At 41.0% G+C, this 24600-nt stretch overlaps 1 pseudogene; it reads left to right on the top strand.

Moving 5' to 3' along the window:
• The first annotated feature begins 2749 nt into the window (after positions 1 to 2749).
• Positions 2750 to 24600, top strand: part of LOC119720796 — a 29205-nt pseudogene continuing 7354 nt past the window's right edge.

Below are 24600 nucleotides of genomic sequence, written 5' to 3'. Positions count from 1 at the left end.
TAGCAAAACTCCAATTTTTATAGACAGGAATCATATATGAAAAAATATTAAAGAATCCAGTGGCGTATCAGCGGCGGGGGGGGGCACTTTCCTCCCCCTGGCGGATTATTTTTGACAATTTTTCGTGTCAGCAATGATTTAAATAAATGTTTATAGAGTTCTTCGACAGCAATCCCACCAAAGAAAACCCGCTCAAAAACAGTACAATGCGCCGTATAATGTCCATATAATATGTAGTATGCATAATAATGGTGAGTTTTGAAGAGCCCCCCCCCCACCATTTGGAAGATGGAACCCAGCCAACAGCCCCCCCCCCTACCAATTTTGATATTGCGGGGGGCAAGTGTCCGGAGAAAAAAACATGTCTACATTTCGGCGCGGATGTGCGGTTGCAACCCCCCCCCCCCCCCCGACATCCAAAATAAATACACAGATTATATACACATACCCCACTGTCGGAGCAGGGAGGGGGGGGGGGGTTGCATTATTTTTAGGAAAATTCTACAAAAGTGTTTGAGAGAGCTGGGGGTTGACCCACCCCCCCCCTCCCCTGTTGGATCCGCGCCTGGGTTACTCTAGCACGTGTACAGTGCTGGTGTGCCGGCGCGACGTAAGAACATATTATACGTCCTGTCAAAAAATGGGGGTTGGTTGCACAGTCAGGGGTGGATCCAGAAATTTTTGCAGGGGGGGGGGGGGGGTTCATCGTCCAAAAAACCTGAAATGTAGACAGGATTTTTTTTCTCCGGACTAGTCTTCAACTCCAAAAATCAATAGGTGGGGGTAGAGGCTCATACTATACTTTCAATGGAGGAGCTGCTCAAATCTTGCGATTATTAACACTAGATGTGGCCTGTTTTCGAGTAGTATAATCGGGGTGTAAGTGGGCCCCCCCCCCCCAAAAAAAAAAAAAAAAACCAATTATTTTCTGCCGAGAGAAGTTTTGGAAAAAAATTGAACAAAATTCAACTTTTAACAAAATAAAAAAAAAAAAAAAAAAAAAAAAATGAAGGCCCCCCCAACCAAAATCCTGGGTGAGCCACAGTACTGAGCCGGCTCTGTCCGTATTTTGTGCAAAGGCGGACATGTATTCCCATTAAAAAAAATTGGGGTGTCAGAGCAGGGGGGGGGGGACTTTCACATGTTTTATCATAATTTCAGTCGGCAGCGATGAAGAGCGCCACCTGCTGTCCGCTTTGAACAGTGTCCTTTTATGGGTGCAATAGACTGCCATATAATAGATCCCAATGATAAATGCCCCCCCCCCCCCCACTTCAGAAAAAATACGCACAATTTACCATCCAAGTGTTCAAGACACACATCAAAAATAAACCTTATTTTTATCATCTTCCAATTTTCGTCATTTCAATTTTTGGGGGTAATCTAATGACTTTTGGGAGAAATTTCCATCCAAATATGACCACCCTTAAAATATAGTTCTGAAGCCCATCGCCATTTTGAAAAACGTTGCCTACACTCCATTGCTAAATAGAGCGCTTTTAAGGCTCCAATTTCATACAAATTGTACAGAAATACAAGCTCACGTTTCAGTGCACGGCTTCCACCTTTTTTTTGGTACGAACTCTCAAGTTCATGGCCCACAATATGCTCAAATACCGAAGAATTTGAGGGCATGCAAATCGTGATTTGGCCGGCGTAGGCAATTTGGGACCGATTTACCGGCCTGCACCTAGACTGGTTTCCCGGCCCCATTTCAAGATATTTTTGAAGACCACCTGAGGACAATGGGGTCTGGGAAACAGACTAGCCCGCACAAACAGCTGCAGCAACACGTCTTTATATATAGGCCATGATAAGTTACCCAGAATGCCATCCTCATTTCCTTCGCAAGATTATGTGAAGCTCATCATAACCCTTCCCGGCCCAGCGCCCTATATATAGGTCCGGTTTGCAGGGCGGGGATATACGAGCCACGCTATCGTAAAGGATGTACATCGGCATCGTGAACACTGAGCACCGCGCCCCTAGTGTAATTTTGTGTCCTGGTGTAATGTTGTTTTCGTCTACATTAAATATTCGGGTTTTTTTAATTGAAGGATGCAACTTGCTGAACATTCAGATTATTTTTCACGAAAATAATGTTTGATAATTAACAGGCTGATGAAAGGCTGTTGGGAACAGCGAACTTCGGAATATAGGCCTGATTTACAGTATTAACAAACAAATCCGTAAAAACAATTATCGTTTCTTTTTTAAAACGTACGTACCATGTTAAAAGGGTAGTGACGGAGTTGAGAATCTGTATCTGTGCAATTTCCAAATACAGAGAATAGTAGTCAGGCGTGGATCCAGAGGGGGTCGAACCCCCCACCAACCCCGCTCTGATACACACAGAATTTGTATAGGTTATAAATATACTTCCGGGCTGACTACCCCCCCCCCCCCCCCCCCCCCCGACCCGCCCCCCCCCCACCCCCCCCCCCCCCCCCCCCCCCCCCCCAACGCACCTGATGCCTGTTTCATTGATCACACACCCTTGCACGTTAATACAAAGTGCAACTTTTTTCGGTAGTATTTTTCGGTTGCATAATTTTGTACACGTTATCACTGTTTATGGATGGATTGCTAAGGAATTTCTGTACTGATTGAGCAAGATGGGCCCAGTAGGTTTTGAGTTTAGACAAGACAGTTTGGAATTGCAGCAGCGCGCAGGCTCCTTTGCTGCCCACCCAGAGCTTCTTCCTATGCAAAACAAAAGATAAAAAGTAATTATAGCCACGATGTAATGAATAAATTGTTTGGTTCTGTAGAAGAAAAGAGATATGGACAACTACGGTTGCCGTCATTTCCTCCGAGATAATTCATGTATGGAGGCGTAGGTATAGATTTTGGTGAGCCGGGTAGTTGCAGCATTTGGACTACAGAGGGCGCAGTTTAGTAATTCAAAATGGCGGCGAACTTGAATCCCCCTTCTCATTTTTCCCAGCCACTTGTTGATCCAGAAAAGAAAGGTTTGTAATGCTATATTGCTAACCATGCTAACAACATTTGCAGAATACCCCGCCACTCGGAAATACACCCCTAAAATCTCTGGCTACGCGGATACGGAGTGGGAGTCCCCTTGAATATGCTTGAGAACGAAGCAACAAAAACATGACATTGACAAACAATGACAAAAGGAATGGGATTGGGAGTTGCTGAAATTTTTTAAATCCAAACCAACTACCCTGTTGGCGGCTACCACCAGGGCTACGCGGATACGGAGTGGGAGTGCAGTGGAGCATGACGCAAGTAGCGCTGATGAGAAGGTTTAGTGAGGGCAATCAGCCGTGACTCCGTAGCCGGCTACGACTCCAGTACGAGGTGGACAATGGTGGATAGATTGAGTGGCGGGGTATTCTGCAATTGTGCCCTTTTTACTTTATTTTAGAACATGTAGGCTAAGGCCTACCACTTTCCATGCTTTCTGATGGCTGACAATTCATTGCAGGGAAAAACTAGTGGCATAGGCCTACTCCTAGAACTATGCACTTGTACTAGCTCTACTGAGTGGTGCGTTGAATTACGGGTACCCCTCCATACAAACGCTCCACCGATTTGCCATACTTTGGTAGCACTTACACGGTCGTCATGACGATATGCATTTTGTGCATGCCCTCGCGAGGACAAGGCCCAAAAAAAACTGATAAAGAAAATACAAATGAGGAAGACAGTAACCCTGGATAGATCCACACATTCATGACATTCCATAAGACCCCTCAAATTGTTTCAAACAACTGGTAATTTTGAAAAAAGAACAAAATAGTCTGAACTTACCGCTCACAATTAAATGTGTCTGCCGAGTTGCACAGTCTATTTCACTGACATGACTGATGCATAATTCATTGCGCGCGCGTGTGTGACGTCACTATTGAAGAAAAACAAGTCGCCCTTAATCATGTTAATCAGTGACTGTTTCATGTACTGATATGTGCCCCGCACCAAAAACCCACAGTCAGACAGCGCGGGGCACATATGACTACATGAAACAGCTATTGAGTAAGCGCAATATGTTTTTTGGGCCTTGTCCTCGCGAGGGCATGCACAAAATGCATACCGTCATGACGACCGTGTAAGTGCTACCAAAGTATGTCAAATCGGTGGAGCGTTTGTATGGAGGGGTACCCGTAATTCCACGCTCCACTCAGTAGAGCTACACTTGTACGCATGCACATACTATCATTTCGCACATACTATCATTTCGCGGAGCCTCATAGTTCTAGGAGTAGCATAGGCCTACGTTAATTTCATTTTTGATCCGCGGCATATATAAAATTTTAAGTCAAAACATGGCGATCGTGTAGGGGGGACGTCTCTATAGTCCGAAGTACCATTGGTTCGAAGTACCATTGGTCCGAAGTACTATTGGTCCGAAGTCCCATTGGTCCGAAGACCCATTGGTCCGAAGTCCCATTGGTCCGAAGTCCCATTGGTCCGAAGTCCCATTGGTCCGAAGTCCCATTGGTCCGAAGTCCCATTGGTCCGACAGCCCATTGGTCCGACAGCCCATTGCTCTATACATTCCATTGGTATAAACGTCCCATTGGTCCGAAGTCCCATTGGTCTGAAGTCCCATTGGTCCGAAGTCCCATTGGTCCGACGCCCCATAGGATTAGGGTAAGGGTTAGGGTTAGGGTCAGTCAACCTGAACAAGTCAAGTGGAACTACACAGTACTATGTTTCGGACCAATGAGACTTCGGACCAATGGGACTTCGGACCAATGGGACTTCGGACTATCGAGACATGACCATCGTGTAGTGTACATGTAGGACCCCTGTTTTGTTTTGATCAAATTAAAATCAACATTTGTTTTTATTACTAAATATTGACATTGTTTACCTAAAGCGGACTTCTCTCAATGTTATGGCACCTAAGTTTTTGGTAATTTTTGAACAGTTTCTTGGGGTAGAAATTTCGATTTTCCTATGCGGTTTACGGGCCGGTTGGTGCATGCCGTGTAGCGCGACTTGCGTGCTCACGGTACACATGGTACATCGTGCGTTGACCGCCATCTTTATTTTCTTGTTGCGTTTTGTCGTTGTCATCGTCATTTTACCCCCAATTTCCCTTAAAAAATCTAAAACCTTCCTTATATCTATGACATATGCCTACCTGTATACTTGAACTACATGTAGTTTGGTAGGCCAAATGATTTAAAAGTGGATTTTGCTCTCTTATTAGGAACAGGGCCTGTAGATACACGATCTCCCAAATGTTCCCCCCCCCCCCCCCCCCCCCCCCCCCCCCCCACACGCTGCCCCAGGTCCGATGTCGGGATTTGGTCACGTTTTTCATGCCCCAGGGTGGGGATTTCGGTCACTCAAATAACATTGTAAACATTGGCGTTCTACATTGTACATGGAAAGGCAAGATTTTCACTAGTGCGCCCCACGTATGTACATGTATGTCATTGTCTAGTCCGAAAATTTGGACTTTCAATACTGTGTATGAGAGTCCAAAAACTTAAGGTATTAAAAACATGCAAAACAAGAAATAACTAGAGTTTCGCGTTTGTTGAGTTACAAACGCAGAGTGGTCGGGCGGACAGCCTTCTCATTATACACTGCCCAGTTAAGTTAGGAATATATGTAGAAAGAAGGATCACGAAATTAAATCCCCTCAAGTACAATCAATGTTTCAAAAAGGTATCTTTAACGGTGTGATAAACTTCAGTAAACATTCTATGTGCACAAAAAGTTATTTCTAGTTTGATGACGTCATCAGTCAAAAATGGTTAGTGAATACTGATAAAGTTCGGAGAGGATAATTTGTCATTTTAAAATTAAATAACGTATGAAAATATGGGAAATATAATTGTTTGTATTAATATCACCTAACTTCCGGTTTGACGACGTATTTATAACACCTAACTTCCGGTTTGATGACGTCACAGCATTAGAGATCCAAAGGTGAACATTGTAATGGATATCATTATTTGGACTTCGAAGATATGACAGGGATCAAATGATAGAAATAAATTTAAACTTTGATCATTTTCGAATTCTCCTTAAAGTAACTTCCGGTCTGGTGACGTCATGAATTTGAAACCTTGCCACCTTATCTGTGATTAATCAGAGAATGTCAAGGGGTCATTTGGTAAAATTTTGACGGATAGTTTTACAATTACAGAAGGGAAACTATATTTTATGTGCCGATAGGGGGCGCTCTTTCGGATGATGACGTCATCACACTGTTTTTTGCGTCTTGCATTCCTCACTATACACTTTCATAATATATATGTCTGTAGTGAAATGCTTCCGCTTTTGAGTTATATTCAGTTTTTATTGCACTTCCGGTAACACCGGAAGTAAAGGTCAAGCGGTTTGCGTTCGGGAACATGAAATGTTTCTCACGGCATAGTCTACAACCTCACGAAAAAAACGAACACGATACTCTATTTAGTTCAAAAGATATAACGCAAACTATTTTGTCAAAGTTTGCCCTTAAATCGCTTGTAATTTGACACCTGATTACGTCATGATGACGTAACAAAATGTACAACATCTTCGTAACATGGTACAAGTTCACACAAGGTTTTGTGATCATACCGTGAACCGTTCGGAAGAAATGCTGCTTTGTTTTGATGTCAGGCTAACGTCTTCATTTTGAATTCACCTAACTTTGACCTTCCGGTAGACCCGGAAGTAAAGGTCAAGCGAGTTCACGTACACTACAAAAACTGTTAAACGATTAATGGTCTATCTGATTACAGAATACAAACATCATTGATTGTTTAGTTCAAGAGTTATAGGTGAAAGTAATTGGTCACTTTTTCAGATAAAATCACTTGTAATTTGACACCCGATGACGTAATCATGACGTCAGAGTAATATGCACCACTTCGGATGAGGGTCGATATATATTGAAAGTTACAAGTTCATACCATATACCATTTAAGAGAAAACCCGCGGAGAAGTATTGTCCGGAAAAAAAAAGAAAGAAAGAAAGAAAGAAAGAACTAGAGTTTCGCGTTTGTTGAGTTACAAACGCAGAGTGGTCGGGCGGACAGCCTTTTCATTATACACTGCCCAGTTAAGTTAGGAATATAAGTTTATGTAGAAAAAAGGATCACAAAATTAAATTCCTTTAAGTACAATCAATGTTTCAAAAAGATATCTTTAACGGTGTGATAAATTCAGTAAACATTCTATGTGCACAAAAAAAAAGTTATTTCTGGTTTGATTACGTCATCAGTCAAAAACGGTTAGTGAATACTGATAAAGTTCGGAGAGGATCATTTTTCATTGTAAAGTTAAAATAACGTATGAAAATATGGGAAATATAATTGTTTGTATTAATAATACCTAACTTCGGTTTGATGACGTATTAATAACACCTAACTTCCGGTTTGATGACGTCGCAGCATTAGAGATCCAAAGGTGAACATTGTAATGGATATCAGTATTTGGACTTCGGGATCAAATGATAGAATTAAATTAAAACTATGATCCTTTTCAAATTCTCCTTAAAGTAACTTCCGGTTTGATGATGTCATGAATTTGAAACCTTGCCAAGTTATCTGTGGTTAATCAGAGAATATCAAGGGGTGATATGGTAAAATTTGGACGGATGGTTTTAAAATTAAAGAAGGGAAACTCTATTATATGTGCCGATAGGGGGCGCCCTTTCGGATGTTGACGTCATCACACTGTTTTTTTGCGTCTTGCATTCCTCACTAAACACTTACATAATATATGTGTCTGTAGTAAAATGCTTCCACTTTTGAGTTATATTCAGTTTTTATTGCACTTCCGGTAACACCGGAAGTAAAGGTCAAGCGGTTTTGCATCCAGTAACATGAAATGTTTCTCACGGCATAGTCTACAGCCTCACGGAAAAACGAACACGATACTCTATTTAGTTCAAAAGATATAACGCAAACTATTTTGTCCAAATTTGCCCTTAAATCACTTGTAATTTGATACCCGATGACGTCATGATGACGTAACAATATTTATAACATCTTCGTAACATGGTACAAGTTCACACAAGGTTTTGTGATCATACCGTGAACCGTTCGGAAAAAATGTTGCTTTGTTTTGATGTCAGGCTGACGTCTTCATTTTGAAATCACCTAACTTTGACCTTCCAGTAGACCCGGAAGTAAAGGTCAAGCGAGTTCACGTACACGACAAAAACTGTTAAGCGTTTAATGGTCTATCTGATTACAGAATACAAACATCATTGAATGTTTAGTTCAAGAGTTATAGGTGAAAGTAATTGGTCACTTTTTCAGATAAAATCACTTGTAATTTGACACCTGATGACGTAATCATGACGTCAGAGTAATATGCACCACTTCGGATGAGGGTCGATATATATTGAAAGTTACAAGTTCATACCATATACCGTTTAAGAGAAAACCCGCGGAGAAGTATTGTCCGGAAAAAAAAAGAAAGAAAGAAAGAAAGAAAGAAAGAAAGAAAGATTAATCGTAACAGATCCAAAGAGTGGTCGGGTTGTGCCCGACCACTCAAAGAAAGAAAGATTAATCGTAACAGATCCAAAGAGTGGTCGGGTTGTGCCCGACCACTCAATGAGGACCTTTTCTTTTGCCCAATGGAATTTTTGGAGAAATTTGCTGGCTAAAGAGTGAGTAAAGTTGGCCTGATGTAGTTTTGCACGTTTCAAAGCACTCCAGAGCCCCGTCTGGTCATTGTCAGGCATGGTCGGGGATTGTCACTAAATTTTGCCCGAGGGGTGGGGATTTTGTCACTTCAAAAGTGACAATCCCCACGTCTTGGGTGGGGCAGCGGGGGGGGGGGGGGGGGGGGGGGGGGGGAACAATTGATAGGCGTATAGACCCTGGTCAAAAAAAAATTATTACAGATTTGAACAGAGCACAATCTCAGCATTAGGCCTACTGATGTGAAAACCGCATGCTGGCACCATCTTTAGTTAAAAAAATTATGGAAGTTGGAACACCAAGAGATGTGATGAAGTGATGTGATGAAGTGGCCCAATTTTGGCCTTGTATCCAAATAAAAATTCCCGACAAATGACTTATTTAGCTTGATCGCATCACATACTCAAGACATTTCATGGCTATAGGTCAAAGGGTTTTGGAATTATAGCTAATTATTTTATTCATATGCATGAATGGTAATTTTGATTTGTGTACTCTACGTACATGTACAAGTGTGCAGTACGTACAATGTAGATGGGGAAATTCATTTTTTTGGCGCCAGAAAACCTTTCGCTGTGCGGCAACCCATGGTCCGAATTTTATGTTTTTGGTATCAAAAGATGCGCAAGACTCAAGGCTGAAAAGTCAGAACAGCTCGGGTTGCGATTTCTTTTTCCAAGGCTATTGCAGATTCCACCCCCCCCCTACCCCTTAAGGGTTATTACAAATTGGAATGCTATAAAAATCAACTCCTTTTCCTTCAAATACACCATCTCACGTGATCATGGTCCCTCTCCAAATTAAATATGTATAAGCATAATTATGCATAAGCATGGGCAGTACCACCAATGAGTCCGTATTTCATAAAACCTAAAATCAAGCTACACCAGCTGTTGCTTGACTTATAGTGCGCCCTCATGTGTACGTAAAGTGCCAAATACTGTGATCTTTTAATGTGTGTAAACCAACAAGAATGTCCTAGAAAGAGTTTCTCAATTGTCTTCGTTGACACTTTTTCATGTCTGTGTTTCCTTCTCAGCTCCAGGAAGTCGCTTGCTGCCTCCCTCCTCCTTCCAGAGCCGGGATGCTCCTGATCCATGGCAGGCCTTGACCAAAGCCAAGGGCAAAATTGATCAACTTCAACAAGAGAATGAACTCCTTCGGTAGGCCCGATTGTTTAACTTCATAGAAGTTCAATCGTGTGAAGTTTTGAACACAAACCTGAAAACAGATCTGTAAAAGTGATTGTTTGCTTGCTGTAGTGTTATTATTGAAAGGGTTATTATATTTCAAGGTTGGACATGCATGCAATGTTAACCTGAAAAAGCACCCTAACAACTCCCTAGGCCTTTTTGCTACGATGTAGCCTCAATCCTGCAAAATCCTCCAATTGGCCTCAAGGAAAAATAGCATATCCTCAATCCTACAAATTCCTCCACTATTTCTTGAATAACTGAATAAGGCCGCGGAGGGGTGACCATTGACTGAATCCTGCAAAATCCTGCCGCAGTGACTGCAAATATGTTGAGTCTTGGCCAGTGACATCCTGAAGCAGTGCGGAGGATTTCAAGCATAATCCAGGCCTATATTTATGTATGGCTGAGCAACAACAACACAAGGTCTGGCTCAAGACCTTGACAAAGTGCATCCTATGAAATCAGTAATGCACTTTTGCCATGTATGCATGGTATGTAACCTCAATCCTCCAAATTCCTCCACTTTGGCAAAGAGGATTTGGAAGGATTCAGGGCGGTTAGGGTTAAAAATGTGTAGTCACATTTTTCAGGTGGGACTTAATTGTAAAAGCACAATTGTTATTTCATTTGCAGAAGTTCAAAACCACAGGAAAAGGCAGTTTCAACCGGACAAGAGACCTGTGAACATGTAAGTTCTTTTCATATGACTTAGCGAGACAATCTCTGTATTATTTACATAGACTGCTTATTTTTTAGCTTGTATTGAAATCAAGATGAAGTTGTTATTAACTTCAACTCAGTCACACAACTTTTTCCAAATGAACATTGTAAAAATGTCACCAGCTAACATTTTTTTACCAATTCTAGTTGATAAGACTTGTTATTGAAGTTGGTAAAATATACATACATGTAACTTGTGGTGACATCCGACATGTAACTTGCAGTACACCCCTCACCCGATGATTTATAGACCAACAGTGCCAATTGCCCACTCTTTGTGGCTTTCCACCATTACTGGAATGCTTCAAGTTTGAAGCTCGCTACACTCCCCTGCATTGATGTGTTCAGAGCTACACACAATGCACGTGTGATGAGCATTCACGTGTGGAAGTGTTCCAATAATGGCTACTAGAACAGTCACTAGCATTTCAAAATCGGATTGTTGTATAAAACAAGATTTCTTTTTACGACATTTGATTGATCGCTCAATTACATGAAAATCCACAACGTTTTTCTGAAAATTTCCCAGCCCTGCAAAGCAATCTCAAGAGCCCCCGTAGAGCTTCCTCCTCCTGCCCCACCGTCCCCCCTACCTACACACCAGTTCCTACACCTCCAGCACACTGCCGACATCCTGAGCAAGCAGGCCACCGAGCTGGCCCAGGTCAGGTCGGAGGTCATGACCTTGAGGTCACAGCGGCAGACAGAGGTCGTTGAGCTGGAGGAGAAGCTAAGGGAAACGGAGGTCAGGTATAGAACAGAGACAGCGACTCTTACAGCAGCAAAGAAATGCCAAGACGAAGAACACAAAGCACAGGTAGTCAAATCAATGAAACCAATACAGGGTGCGTCAAGAAAAGCGGAACCCTAATGTCGGGACTATTGTTTAAGTGAAGTTCTGCATGTAGCACTTTCAATATCTAGGATATGAAAGCCCAATTCAAAGCTTTCTTTCATTCAAGAATCATTCTAATCACTCATGTGTCCAAGTTATGGAATTTTCAACACAACCAGTGTTTTAGAGTTCTGACCTCAGATCACAAAAAAGTGTGCTTTCTTTCAGCAAAACGAAAACAATTCACACACATCCGTATGCGATTTGTCTTCGTTTTGCTGAAAGAACACATACCTTCTTCTGATCCGTGGAAAGAACTTTAAAACGGTGGTTGTATTTAAAATTCTGTAACTTGAAAAGTACATCTTGTACTAAAAGAAAGCTTATGAATTGGGCTTTCATATCTTAGATTTTGAAAGTGCTACATGCAGAACTTCTCTAAAACGATGGTCCCGATATTTGGGTTTCGTTTTTTTACTCACCCTGTACGATAACAATTTACAGTGGCCCCATGTGACAAATCTCTTTTGTGAGTTTGTGAGGTTCTGAAAAGAACCGGAGAAACTCAACATGTCGGGCATTATGCTCTGCCCGTTGTCAGGAAACTGACAGGTATTTCAACAGTGAAGGGGTGTTACAGTTGTCTGGAAGCAGTGAAGCTAGTGAAGGATGAAACAAGGGGGTCCTAGCGAGCAGCTAGGGGATGTTGGATGATCAATCAAGCCAGTTTTTACATTTTGTTTTTTGGGCGAAAATATTAAATTAGTTTTCTGATGAGTAATTTTTATATAGGCACTATCTCCATGAGCAAGAAAGTTTACGTTACAGTTTTGCACTTTTAAAGCCGCATATACACAGCCCTACAAGCGCCATGCTAGTAAATATTGGGGGCCTTGTCGGACAAAACACGACAGTCTAACAACTTGTCCTCAAGTCTACGATGTTGTACAGTGTACTACAATTGCCTCTCTCCATCCAGGTGAGGGTAGAGGACCGAATGTGCGCTGATATAGGCTGCTGTGTGGTCTCGTGGCCTGATGCAGGGGAGAACAATTGTAAAACGCTTTGGGATTATTGATACGATGGAAAGTGCTACATGTACAAATGTACATGTATTTATAAGCATCAATATTTGTGATGCATCAAGCTAAATGAGGCGTTTGTCGCCCCTGGTCATTTCTGTTTTTTACAGATTTGAAAACTGCACAATCTCAGCATTACTGCTGTGTAAACTGCATGCTGGCAACATCTTTAGTTCAAAAATTATGGAAGTCGGAACACCTATATGATGTATAATATATTGTGATGTGATGAAGTGGCCCCATTTTGGCCTGTATCTCCAAATGAAAGTTTCTGACAAACAACTCATTTAGCTTGATCGCATCGTATTTATTTAGTTTATCGAAAAAGAAATTCAATAAAATTTAAGTATCAAGTGGAAAACAAAAAATGTACACGAGTACAGCTCTTTCTCCTGGTCCTTGTTACTATCAGGGCAAAAACGAACCAAGCAAAGTTAAAGAAAAAGTGTTCTCTTGTGTGCTTGTAATTGAGTGATTTTCTCTATTGGTCAATTTCTGAAGATGAGCATTCTGAGGAGAACACATGAAGCAGAGATGGCATCCAAGCAGGACATGATTGCGAGTCTGAAAGAAGACTCAAAGAAAACCCAGACACTGTATCAGCAGGAAGTGAGTCAATTGAGGGAGAAGTTACTCACGAGTGAGGAGGGAAGCGAGAAGATCAGGAATGAGCTCATCAACAGCAACAGGTAAGGAGCATAATGTTGATGAACATTTGGTGTAAATCATAGAGCTACATGTATATTAAAGATATAGTCCATCATTTGTAATTTGTGCATTTTGTTCGTTTGAAGCAACAAAAGTGTTCTAAATCTAATGAAGGATACTGAACAACTAACCTGATGGAGTTTCAGCTCAGCTTCAGCTGTATATTCCGAGAAAAACAGCATTCTAGGATCTCAATTTCAAATCAAAAGTTGCTGAATCATGTTTTGAATTGGGCCTGAATTCAGCGTCCGAGACGCGTTCTCACTGAGCCGATTGCAGCTACGCGTTGTCGTGCACCGATCCGAGGAATTATAGCAACCGCCCGCGTGTGTGCGTCGTGCCAATGCTTGCGCGCGCTTCGCCGAATAACAAAACGAACTACTAACTTAAATTTTCCTACGGTGCGTCTTAAGACGCACCATTGGAAAGGCCTTCTTTCGTTGATTACTTCAAAATGACAGTTTGCCAGAAAGAATAATTTCACAGGGAGTTTAGTTCCCTTACTATCTTTCAACCAAGTATGTTTTTCAACAATAATTACGCTAGTTACCTTTCGGATGGCTGCAAATGATAGACTATAGCTTTACATGTAAATTACTAGAGCGCTAACTCATGTTCATATGTACATAGTGAAGCCTGCTGGGCGCATCCATGTTTGTACACAAACATATGGAGACCTAGAAATTTTGTACGTATTTTGTACATCTATTTGCATATCTGCGTTTGATTCCATACCGGTGCGTCATCGAAGCGTGTCTTTTGCTCTTACACACACAATGCAACGTGTGTGCGTATCCGCTGCATCCTTTTCACACGCGTAAGAAATTTGCGTACGTTCTTCTTGCGCGTTGCATTTAGAGTACACTTTCAAAATTCAATCCATCTAATTTCATTGTGTTCTACAAACACGCACATGAATTCAAAATGTCTGCGCCCAGGACGGCTTCAAAGCGCCTCCGCGAGCAAGAATGAGGACTTAGCGCTGTAGTAATTTAATATAGCTTTATGGTGTAAATAAACATTTGCCTGGATCCGTGAATTGACTTTTTTTAAGGAATTCTTTTCCGTACGTTTGATCATTTAATCTATTTTTGAATAATTCTTCATTAGCCAAAACTGATATTTGATGTTGGAATCGGATTGCAGTCAGTTGTTCTTTTTTCAACAGTGTGTAGTTTCACGATTCCTTGCTTTCTATGAATCGCAGGTAACAAACTGTTGTGTGTATTTCCTTATGTTTACCTCAAATTTTCTGCTCAAACGACAAATCCCACATCTGTGAAAGTGTACTCCTTTGGTAGATTGGTGTTAGTTTTCATTTTTGTTATTAAGTACAAGTATCACAAAAAGTAATGTCTGAATGTGGAATGTCATGTTTCTTTAATTACTGATCAAAGAGAGGAATTTGGCGGCTTCGTTTGGGACAGTAGAAGCAAATTTTTTTCACAAAATGCAATATTTTGAATTCAGTATACATTGTGTACACTAGAATGCCATTGTAACAAACATGTTTGGATACATATCAACAAAATTATTTGTACAGTAGTGATTAGTAAGACTTGAGGCTTTGCATGGTGGAGATGCTAATAAATTAAAGGTCTGCGGAAACACCATGTGGGAATAAATTCTCAAACTAAGAGAATGGTTCTGTAAAGAACCAGAGGTATAAACTCCTCTGGTTCTTTTCAGAACCATTCTCTTAGTCTGAGAAGTTATTCCCACATGGTGTTTCCGCAAACCATTCATTTAACAGTAGTGATTCTTTAGTATCGTGATGAATGGCAAATGGAAGCCACGTAAATCAACGCTTTCGATCTCTGGCTGTGCTCCGTGGTCAGACATGAGTCTTATGGCGGTTGCCTTAGACGCCTTTTTCATGCATTTGGTTCGGCCACGTTCGGTTCACAATTCAGCTTCTCAGCTGTGAGTAAGGATGATTAGCCCCCCCCCCCCCATTATTATTATTTAACATATTGCTAGCCAAACTTGGTCACAGGTGGTTATTGAAGTAGTGGTGTTTGCTGTGGAGGTGTTCTTTAACACTTTCTCTATTTGATTAAAACAGAGAGAAAGGCCTAGCTGTCGAGTCCTTGCAGAGTCAGGTGAACAAACTCAAGGCGTACATCGGAGACACCCAGGCAGCCAGTAGGAGCACCGCACTGTGGCAAGTAGAGAGAGAAAAACACCTCAAGAAAATCAAAGTAAGCAAAGCAGGCTTTACATTGTACCTCATGTTTACCTGTTAAGTCGATGTTCATCCACCAGGCGGCGAAGCCGTCAAGCACTGCAAAGCTAGCCTTCGAGGATGGATGGATGGCAGCTAACATAAAACTACCCACGTGCCAAGGCTGTACAATCACGTACTGCACGAGGCACGAACAGCGACCTCATGCTGCTTGGCTACAATGCGCAAATCAGTTTGTGCTGAAGGAATACACGGGCAATTTGCATAAATTGTTTTATCAGCAGTGCGAAGCACGCATATATATTGTGATCGTCCATTTTCTTTCTTTCTTTCTTTCTTTCTTTCTTTCTTTCTTCGGCAAACGGTCACGTGACCAATGAAAAAATGGCTATAACTCCTGAACTAAGCCAATTTCAAACAAACTTGGTCAAATTAAACCTTGACACATGTCCTACCTAGCCATGTTTGTAAAATCCAGCCAGTGGTCATCCAGTGGTCAGAACTGGTCATCTAATGAATATTTACAAAATGCTTTTTCTCCCACAGTCTTGACCAAATTAATGTAAAACTTAGTCAGTTATATCTTTAGACCAAGCCTCACAAAAGGTGTTCACAGAATTTGGCCAGTGGTCTATTGGTCAGAAGGGGTCATTTTATGATAAAAAATAAAAAGCTGTTTTACATTTCAAATCTTTGCAGCCCTGTTCAGTGTATTTTTTCATCTCTAATTCTCAAATTTCATATTCCTGACTTATTTGGTTGTCGAGTTATTTGAAGTTTATCATTTTCTTAACGTACGTAAAAACAATATAAAAACATAGGAATTCTGGGAAGGTTTCAAACCACCACGCACGATACTGTGGATGTTGTGTAGCATTCAAAAATGAACTCATTCGTGCGCGCGGCCGACCACGTTGACAGGCAATTGCATGCACAGTGCCGCACTCTCCATAGACTTTGTACGCAACCGCTGAAGTGGCGTCTGAATACTGCATTCTTTTGATTTGTTTTAGCGGCAGCTAGTGCCACCTGCGTAAAGGTAGCCGCTTATTCGTCCAGACACTCCGCCGCGGATTAAAAAGTACGGAGGCCAATAAACAACACTATTGCTATGATTAATTTTTGATGGTTTATGTGGATTAATCTACAGGCATACTGTTTAATGTATTGTCTTGGTGGTTATTTTGTGTAATGTTTCAGCGGGCTTAATATCAAATGCTCATAGTTGCTTCTCTTGCATGCTTTTGCCGATCTCAGCCACATTTAGCAATGATCACCTTGTGGTCGGTGCGAGTCAGTATTCAGACAAACCGTTAAAACGGCAATTTAGGGCTGATATCCGTGATTCAGGAAGCACATTAGCTCTAGTTTCAGCTGGATTTATATCGGGTTATATTATGTCTGCGAACTCCAAACTCTTTGGAGAATGCAACCACACTATCCAGCTGTCTGTCCATTTAAAAAATATGAGCCTCCACTACCAAGTATTGAATAATAATCTCATCTATATTCGCATACGGGGTCGTCGCTGAAAATCCAGCGACAAAATCAAGAAAAACATAAGCCAAAGCGCACAAATGTTTTTGTGGTTTTGAAAATCTGTTTTACACGTGGAGGTCCTGATTTTGAAATGACCTATGGTGATCTGCTGATTAATATTAAGAAACTAACGCAGTGTTTTCATGATTACTCTTTTTGACACTTGCGTCAGGATTTGGAGAGGGATTTGGACAATCAGCGATCCGCTGTACAGCTGCTGAATGTGCGTCTGTCATCAACCAATGAGATCCTTGGAATTCAGGAGGCGGAGCTATCAAGGGTAAGAGGGTAGAGCACAGGAGTGTCTGAAACAGGGGAATGGAAAGTAATTTAATTTGTGACTGCGCAAGACATGTTTCAGGGTGGCATGTGTGGCTAGTGTGTAAAGTGCTTGCTTCTCACCACTGTGGCCTGGATTCAATTCCTGGCTCGGACCATATGGGAGTAGAGTTGTGCGTGGATTCTCTCCTGTGCCATGAGGGTTTTCTCCGGGCTCTCCGGTTTTCCTCCCGCAAAAATCAAACACTTTTGATCTGTGGCTGTGCTCTGTGGTCAGACATGGGTCATATGGTGGCTGTCAACAGTGCCTTTACATACCTTAGGCTCGTTGTAGCCGTGTGTTTTGCAATTCAGCTTTTCAGCTGCGAATAAGGATGATTAGCTCCCCACCTTTCATGTTATGTTTCAAACCCTCCACTCACACACTGAGTGCCCAATGCAGGATGTAGGATCATCAGGTGAAGCATACATATTAATCCATAAAGTTGGTCTCCCCCTAAGGTTTTGACTTTCACCATACATTTTTTTTTCTTTTAATTTTTGCATGCAAGAACTGTTCAAAAATACTTCAAAACAATGAGCACAAGTACAAAAAGGTTAAAATTGAAAGCAGCTTTTCGGGCCATTCATTGCCATATTCTTTGCATACATTGTAGTTGGTCATGTGACCAGGAAGTGTGGTCAAACGTGAATACTTGATAGGTTTGGGCAAAGAAAACATGTTTTTGACTCAGAAAAATACATATGTTGATGTTTTTGTATTGAAACAACCCAAATGTATGATAATGTTTATGGTTGCCACGACAACCATAATACGACAACCATAAACATTTCACAGGATTAGTTTGCTTACTACATTGACCTACGGTAGGCTTAAAGGTTAGGAAACGTAACCAAATTTCATGCCAATCAGGCAAAGCGTACCAGACCTATTACAAAACGGTTTCATCGGGGGAGGGTGTCCTGATATTCATGTAGATTGATATTCATGCACTGTGTAGTTGTTAGAATTAATGTAAGATAATGTATTCTTTACTTTTCTTTGTGTCATTTTTTTTTTTCAATTTGTTCCTCAGGTTAAAGGTGAAAGTGCAGATAGTGGGAAGAAACTGCAGCTGCTTCTGACAAGGTAAACTGTCAGCCTGCATGCTCCATATTACATTCCATTTTACTAAACTGTTGTGTACGCTGGCAAATGCATCTGTATAAAGATCAAATATGAGAGGTTCAGATGTCACATTTTTGAACAACAAATCACAATACTTTTGCCCATTTTTGTTTATCATTTTCTTTTTACGTTGAAAGTAATGCACTCATGAGGAATGTGTGAAAACAAAAAGGATTGATACGAGACCTTCCCTGTTCCTAAAGCAACGCTGTAAATTTCATACTCTTGGTTATAAATGTCGTATGTCATAAGACACAAATCTTTGTCCCGGATAGCCTCATTGTGAAGAGCAAGATTCAGTTGAATGTTCAGTTTGAAAAGGGCCGTTTGTCCTACGTTTCAGGTGGCGGGAGAAAGTGTTTGAGCTCCTTGTTCAGCTGAAATCACAAGAGGTTGTTGAAGGAAATATCAGGAGGGACCATAAGTGGCAGGTATTGTTTGAGTCAGGCAGTGTTTCCACATTTATACATTTTTTTTTAAATTTGTATTGTTTTTATTTAACTGTATATGGGGATACTTTAACGCAAAATCCCGTCCTCAGCTCTGACACATACATTTCATGGTCCATCCCACCATTGTAGGTTGATCACGTGAATTGCCCATCTCACGGCAAATGCAGGCCTGCAAATCCTGAAGGCTGGAAACTGGACTGCTTAAAACCTTGTTCTTTAAATACATCCCCACCCCCCCAAAAAGTCACCAGAAGTCAGATTCAAGTGACCTGGGAAGTCCTTCCACAGCATGATTCAGTGTCATTACTACATTGTACGTCCCCAAATATTCCTGAAAGCAGTTCCTGACAGCATTGGTATGTCAGCTGGGGCACTGTCTTGTGCCGGGCCCGCACGCCAATGTTGTTGGAAGATTCATGTACCATTTTTTTGATGTTCAAACTGCAACTTACGATGAGGCACAAATCCTGTTTTGTTCATGTTTTCTTAAATATCCCTGGAAGCTCTTTGTCTTATGTCTGGTTGTGTTCATGATGTTTTGCCCCAGACTGTCCCAAGAGGGTTTTTACATACCATTCTCAAAACAATGGAACTCCTAGTATAGACTTGGTGCCAAGTCTGTAATTGTTTTGCATACGGTACCGGTTACTGGTTCCACGGCCACACATAAAAAATATATCGCTGCAATGCACGTAGTCTGGTTCCCAGACCAAATGATGCTGACTATTGATGTTCAATAACCGACTTGGCGAATACGTTTTCAATTTTGTACACAATATATGGGAGTATTTTGAATTGCTAGTGAATTCTATGCGTGCACTCTGATTGGTTCATATTCCAGCGTGTATTCTAGGCCGCCACGGGAAATCATTCTCATTACTTCGAGGGTTTGTACTTCGTGTTGTGTAACATTATACAATTTATTATAGGGCATACACGACTCAAATAAATATTATGAGTACATTAAGTATTATGATACATTTTGTTTCTATAAACAACTGACTAAGCTGAGTATATTTGGTTGTTAAAACGTCGCCAGATCTGCAAGCATGTCCCCGACGTTTTGATGAGAAAACTCCCCATGTAATGGAATGAATTAGTCCTCATTTGCATAGCGGTTTGCCATTGGATCTCATCGCAAACTTCACTGCACATGTATTGCACTGCACGCATGATATATGGAAAAAGGTGCGAGAACATGCTCGTCAAGTCGTTAGATATGTTGCGACCCAGCCGATTACATACTAGTCTTATACCAGCTGCGCCGATGAAGTTTGACTGAAGTTCACGAACAAAACACGACTATCTAACGACTTGTTATTAAGTCTATGAAACTCAGTGATGTATGACCAGAGGTACTGGTACGCGTCCAGGAGATCAATGGAAAGCTTACTACCCATAGTTTACGATAAGACCATAATTATGGTCATGAGATTTGTTCGCATTATTCCTTTGTCTGTGGTTATGGGTACCTGTGGTTTGTTTTGCACACCCTGTAGTGGTTAGGTGATGGAAATGAAAAATCCACTTTTTCAGTTCAGTTTTGAGATTTGACCTATTGTATACATACATCTAATGTATATCTTTGGGAACTTTCTTTTGAAGAGAAAATCCAGAGACCTGTAGTTCAGGTTACAAGAAAACAAGTTATGGTGTAATTCATTACATTCCTTTTTTTGGGTCTTCTCCAGGTAACTGAGTTGGAAGAGAAGACAACCAGCTTGCAGAACAAGTGCCACCTCTTGGAACATTCCATTGCTGACAGGGATGCACAGCTCCAACTTGAGAGGGGACAGAGTCAGGTGGGACTCAAAACATGACTTTTTTAAAATCCTTTTTCTTAATTTCAATTTTTTTTAATGTCAGTGTACAAATTGCAAGATATCATTTCATGTTTGGAAATGTGTGAAGATTCCTTATCAAATAAGAGTGTGTAAATTGCAGTTTGTATTTGCCCACATGGATGTCCTTTCATGCCGACAATAATGTAAGTCTCATATTTCTCATGTACTTCATTCATCAAATAATAGACATAACTCCCAGTGCCTTGAGTACCTATACTCCGTTGCGATAATGCCTGACTCAGCACGTCTTTAAGTGTGATGCTTCGCAGGTGGAGTGTCATGGCCTATAGTGGTTAAGAGCACCGGACTCATGCTCTGGTGTTTCAGAGGCAACAGTGGCATGGGTTTGAGGCCGGGTCTATCTGGACACTTGTGCCCTTAAGCAAGGCACTTAACCATTATTGCCTCGTCCTTCGGATGGGACATAAAGCCGTAGGTCCCGTGTGTTCTATAATGCATGTTAAAGAATCCATTAACACTTATCGCTAAGAGAATGGGTTTGCCCCGGTGTTTCTGGCAGTGCGTTTATCCTCATACATTTGAGGCTGCACTTTCAAGGAAGGAAGGAAGGAAGGAATAGGCAGTATACTGTTGTTGAAACGTTGAGTTTCCCTCGGTTCTTTTCAGAACCTCACAAAGTCACAAAAGAGATTTGTCACATTGTAAATCTTTATCTTTTCATGCTGTTGAATGGATGCTACATTTTCAATGGACATTCAAACAGGAATTTGTCTCATAAACAGGATGGTTATTACTGCTTGCAATGGGCTACATCTGAACCATCAATAGTTGTTGTTCAGAGGCCATAGAACCTGCCTCAGAAAAGAACTTAAGATTGAGAAGCAGGTGAATTTTTCTGCTTGTAATATTTTGTTTTGAATGATGGTCAAGTCCAAGAATTCCAACACGCCAAGTCCCATACATAACAAACGTTGTACCCTCTAAGATATTCATGGATTTCAGGGTTTTATATTCTACTGTTGGGCATCTGCAAAGAGAATACCCACAAGAATTTGTTATGTCATTACTCTTTGTGATGATTATGTATAAATTAAAGAAAACATGGCGCTACTAGGTTAAAAAAGGAATCCTTTTCCAGCACTTGCCCTGAATTCTTTCGTCTTCCATTTGTCCTGGCTTCAATGCTTACATATTGTAGCACTGTCTTACCTTGCTTTTTATCAAACAAGCTTTTTGCAAACTGATATCTTGCTTTTTCTTTAGAGTGTTCAAGATGAGTTGGCATCAGTGCAACAGGTTGCAGAGCTCCTAGATGCGAAACTGAGTGCACATGAAGAGACCGTGCCCCGACTGACATCCTTGCTACAGAGGTAATGGTAACGGTCGTGGAGGGTTCAAAGATATCGGGCATGGGGTCAGCTTTTTGTGTATGTTATTTTAACCCCTTGGCACCTGTGCTACATTGTAATGCATTGTATGTATCCGCTGAATTAAGAAACCATAATACATCACTCGAGTGCCCAGGCGGTTTTGGGCAATACAGGGAGTAATAGGCAGGGTGTTAGGGGCAGTATAAGGACGAATGGGTTAATATATTATTTTAAGTTTTCTAATAACTTAAACTTGAATATAGATTTCCATTTTTCCTTTGTGACAACTGATTATGCCCTTTCTAGTACATTTAAACAAGAAATGAGTGCAAATCAGTTTGTATAGTGCTGTGCATGCGACAAGTAGAATTCACTAGTCGGGAAGTAATTATGTGATAAAAAAAGTCGCGAAAGTCATCACCTGTTTGCAACATTTACCTTTTGCAGCACTACATTACTCCAGCTGTGTCTAATGCTAAGGAAGCACGTTAGATTATGTTGGACTCATGCAATTTCTCGTTGGTGGTGTTTGATTCCAGTTTTTAAGAATTACAAAGAAATGTTGTAATGTCCATTGAAACGAACACTTGATCAATACCAAATGTATGAATAAACATGGACAACTTTTCCCACAAATTTCCCATCAACACCTAACTAGTCCCAACAACTACATGTAGTTGCAGCGCCACAGTTAGTTATAGCACAACAACAAGATGTCTGACCAAAAAAATGAAGGTTGCGACTGAGAAGTATTCACCAGTGACTAATGGTTAACTTCTCGCATTAGTTGATACTAGTCTGCACCTAATTTTGTGGATCAAATCACATTTGTCATTTATTTGGTTGATTTGTGGCACAGTTTTCAACAGAAACACACGTGAATGGAGGAGAATCTTGTCAGTCTGGTTTCCAGGCTTGGATCCTTTGATCAGCGCATCAGCTTTGCTGTTGGCCGCATTGAAATCCTCAAAGGTATGTTCCATCTGTCCTCCAAACCCCTCTAATTTGATTTACCAGTACTTGTTTTGAAACCTCTCAATTTCTGAACCTAAAACGTCTCTGTCAGCCTGGTTGTCAGGCTGGGATCCTTTGATCAGCGAATCAGCTTTGCTGTTGGTCGCATTGAAATCCTCAAAGGTACACACCATCCTTCCTCCAAACTCCTCTAATTTGACTTGTTCTGAAACCTCTCAATTTCTGAACCTAAAACTTCTCCGACTCATCATTTCAAATGTGCCTATAAACGATTTCTCATCTCCCAATATCTGACATAGTTTTCTTCTCATTTTTTCAGTTAAAGTTTCTTACCCATTTTCGACGGTTCCATTTATTTATTCGTGTACTTATTCAAGTCTTCTCTGCTTATATTTTTCATTTGGTATGGATATAAATGTGAGTTTGAATTGAATTGTAATTTATGCACTGTCATTCTAGCTACTCTTTTGAAGCTCAAAGGTTCTGTATGAAGGCTGGTTCATGCTTCGCATGACAGCCAATTAAGCAAAGCAAATTTCATGACCTCACTCAAATTTTTATATTTTGTCATTTAGCAAATTCGATTTGCACTGAAATTTACATCAAGTATGAATCAGTCTTTACACCATATTTTGGTAATTAGATTGTATTTTATTTTAATAGGTTTTGTTTATGTTGTTGTTGTTGTTAGGATTGATTGCCAGGAAGGATGCGTTGTGGAGACTGAGAGAGCAAGAGATACAGACAAGTAGTCAGACGCCGACCAAAGATGATGATGAGAATATGCAAAACGATGGTGACAGGTATAAAAGAGTCTGAAAACCAATTTAGTAAATGATATTTTATTCAAGTTTGCTCGAAGATAAATTTGTCATCCCACTTGCACTTGTGGAACACAGAAAATGTAGTTTCATATTTGGCCTTGTAGCATATGGCACACAGAGGCATACATTCTTTCGCTCGTACCCACCGAATGGCTAATTTCTTCTGGAGGTATGACATCATTTCTTTGAGCTCCCTTTGGGTAGAAATTTGTTTGAACAATGACAAGGGTCAGGTGTTTTGCATACGCATGACACATGCGCACAGAATGCATACGCATGACACATGCACACAGAATGCATGCGCATGACACATGCGCACAGAATGCATGCGCATGACACATGCCAAAGAATGCATGCGCATGACACATGCCACAGAATGCATGCGCACATTAGATGAGGCAGTTAGCTCCTCACAATTCTCTGGTGCCTGTACCCTGAAGGAAATTAGCCCTTCCCAGTGCCCTGTTTGAAAGGTGGGTACCATATATACATGTACTATATTCCATGTTCCACTTGCACTCGCGGGATATACTAAAAATAACTATGTGTGTTTTATTGTTCTGTAAAGATTTCATAGGATCTTGAGTTTTCTGTTATTTGCTGCATTAGACTATCATTTGACCAGTTGAAGATGGAGTTACAGCAGGTGACACGTGAACGTGATGCCCTAGCAGCGAGGATCAAGCAGGACTCTGAAACCATGCAGGAACAGTATGATGAAGTCAGAGCAAAATGTAAGGGTAATTCACTAGACACTAACATACAGGATGTGTGAAATCACTCATGTACTTTTCAAGTTACAGAATTTAAACACAACCACTGTTTTATGGTTCTG

Source organism: Patiria miniata, unplaced genomic scaffold, assembly GCF_015706575.1.
Source record: "Patiria miniata isolate m_02_andy unplaced genomic scaffold, ASM1570657v1 HiC_scaffold_9, whole genome shotgun sequence".
In the NCBI taxonomy this organism is placed as follows: domain Eukaryota; kingdom Metazoa; phylum Echinodermata; class Asteroidea; order Valvatida; family Asterinidae; genus Patiria; species Patiria miniata.
Note: the sequence above shows the minus strand (reverse complement) of the source record. Positions and strands in the feature narration are given on the sequence as shown.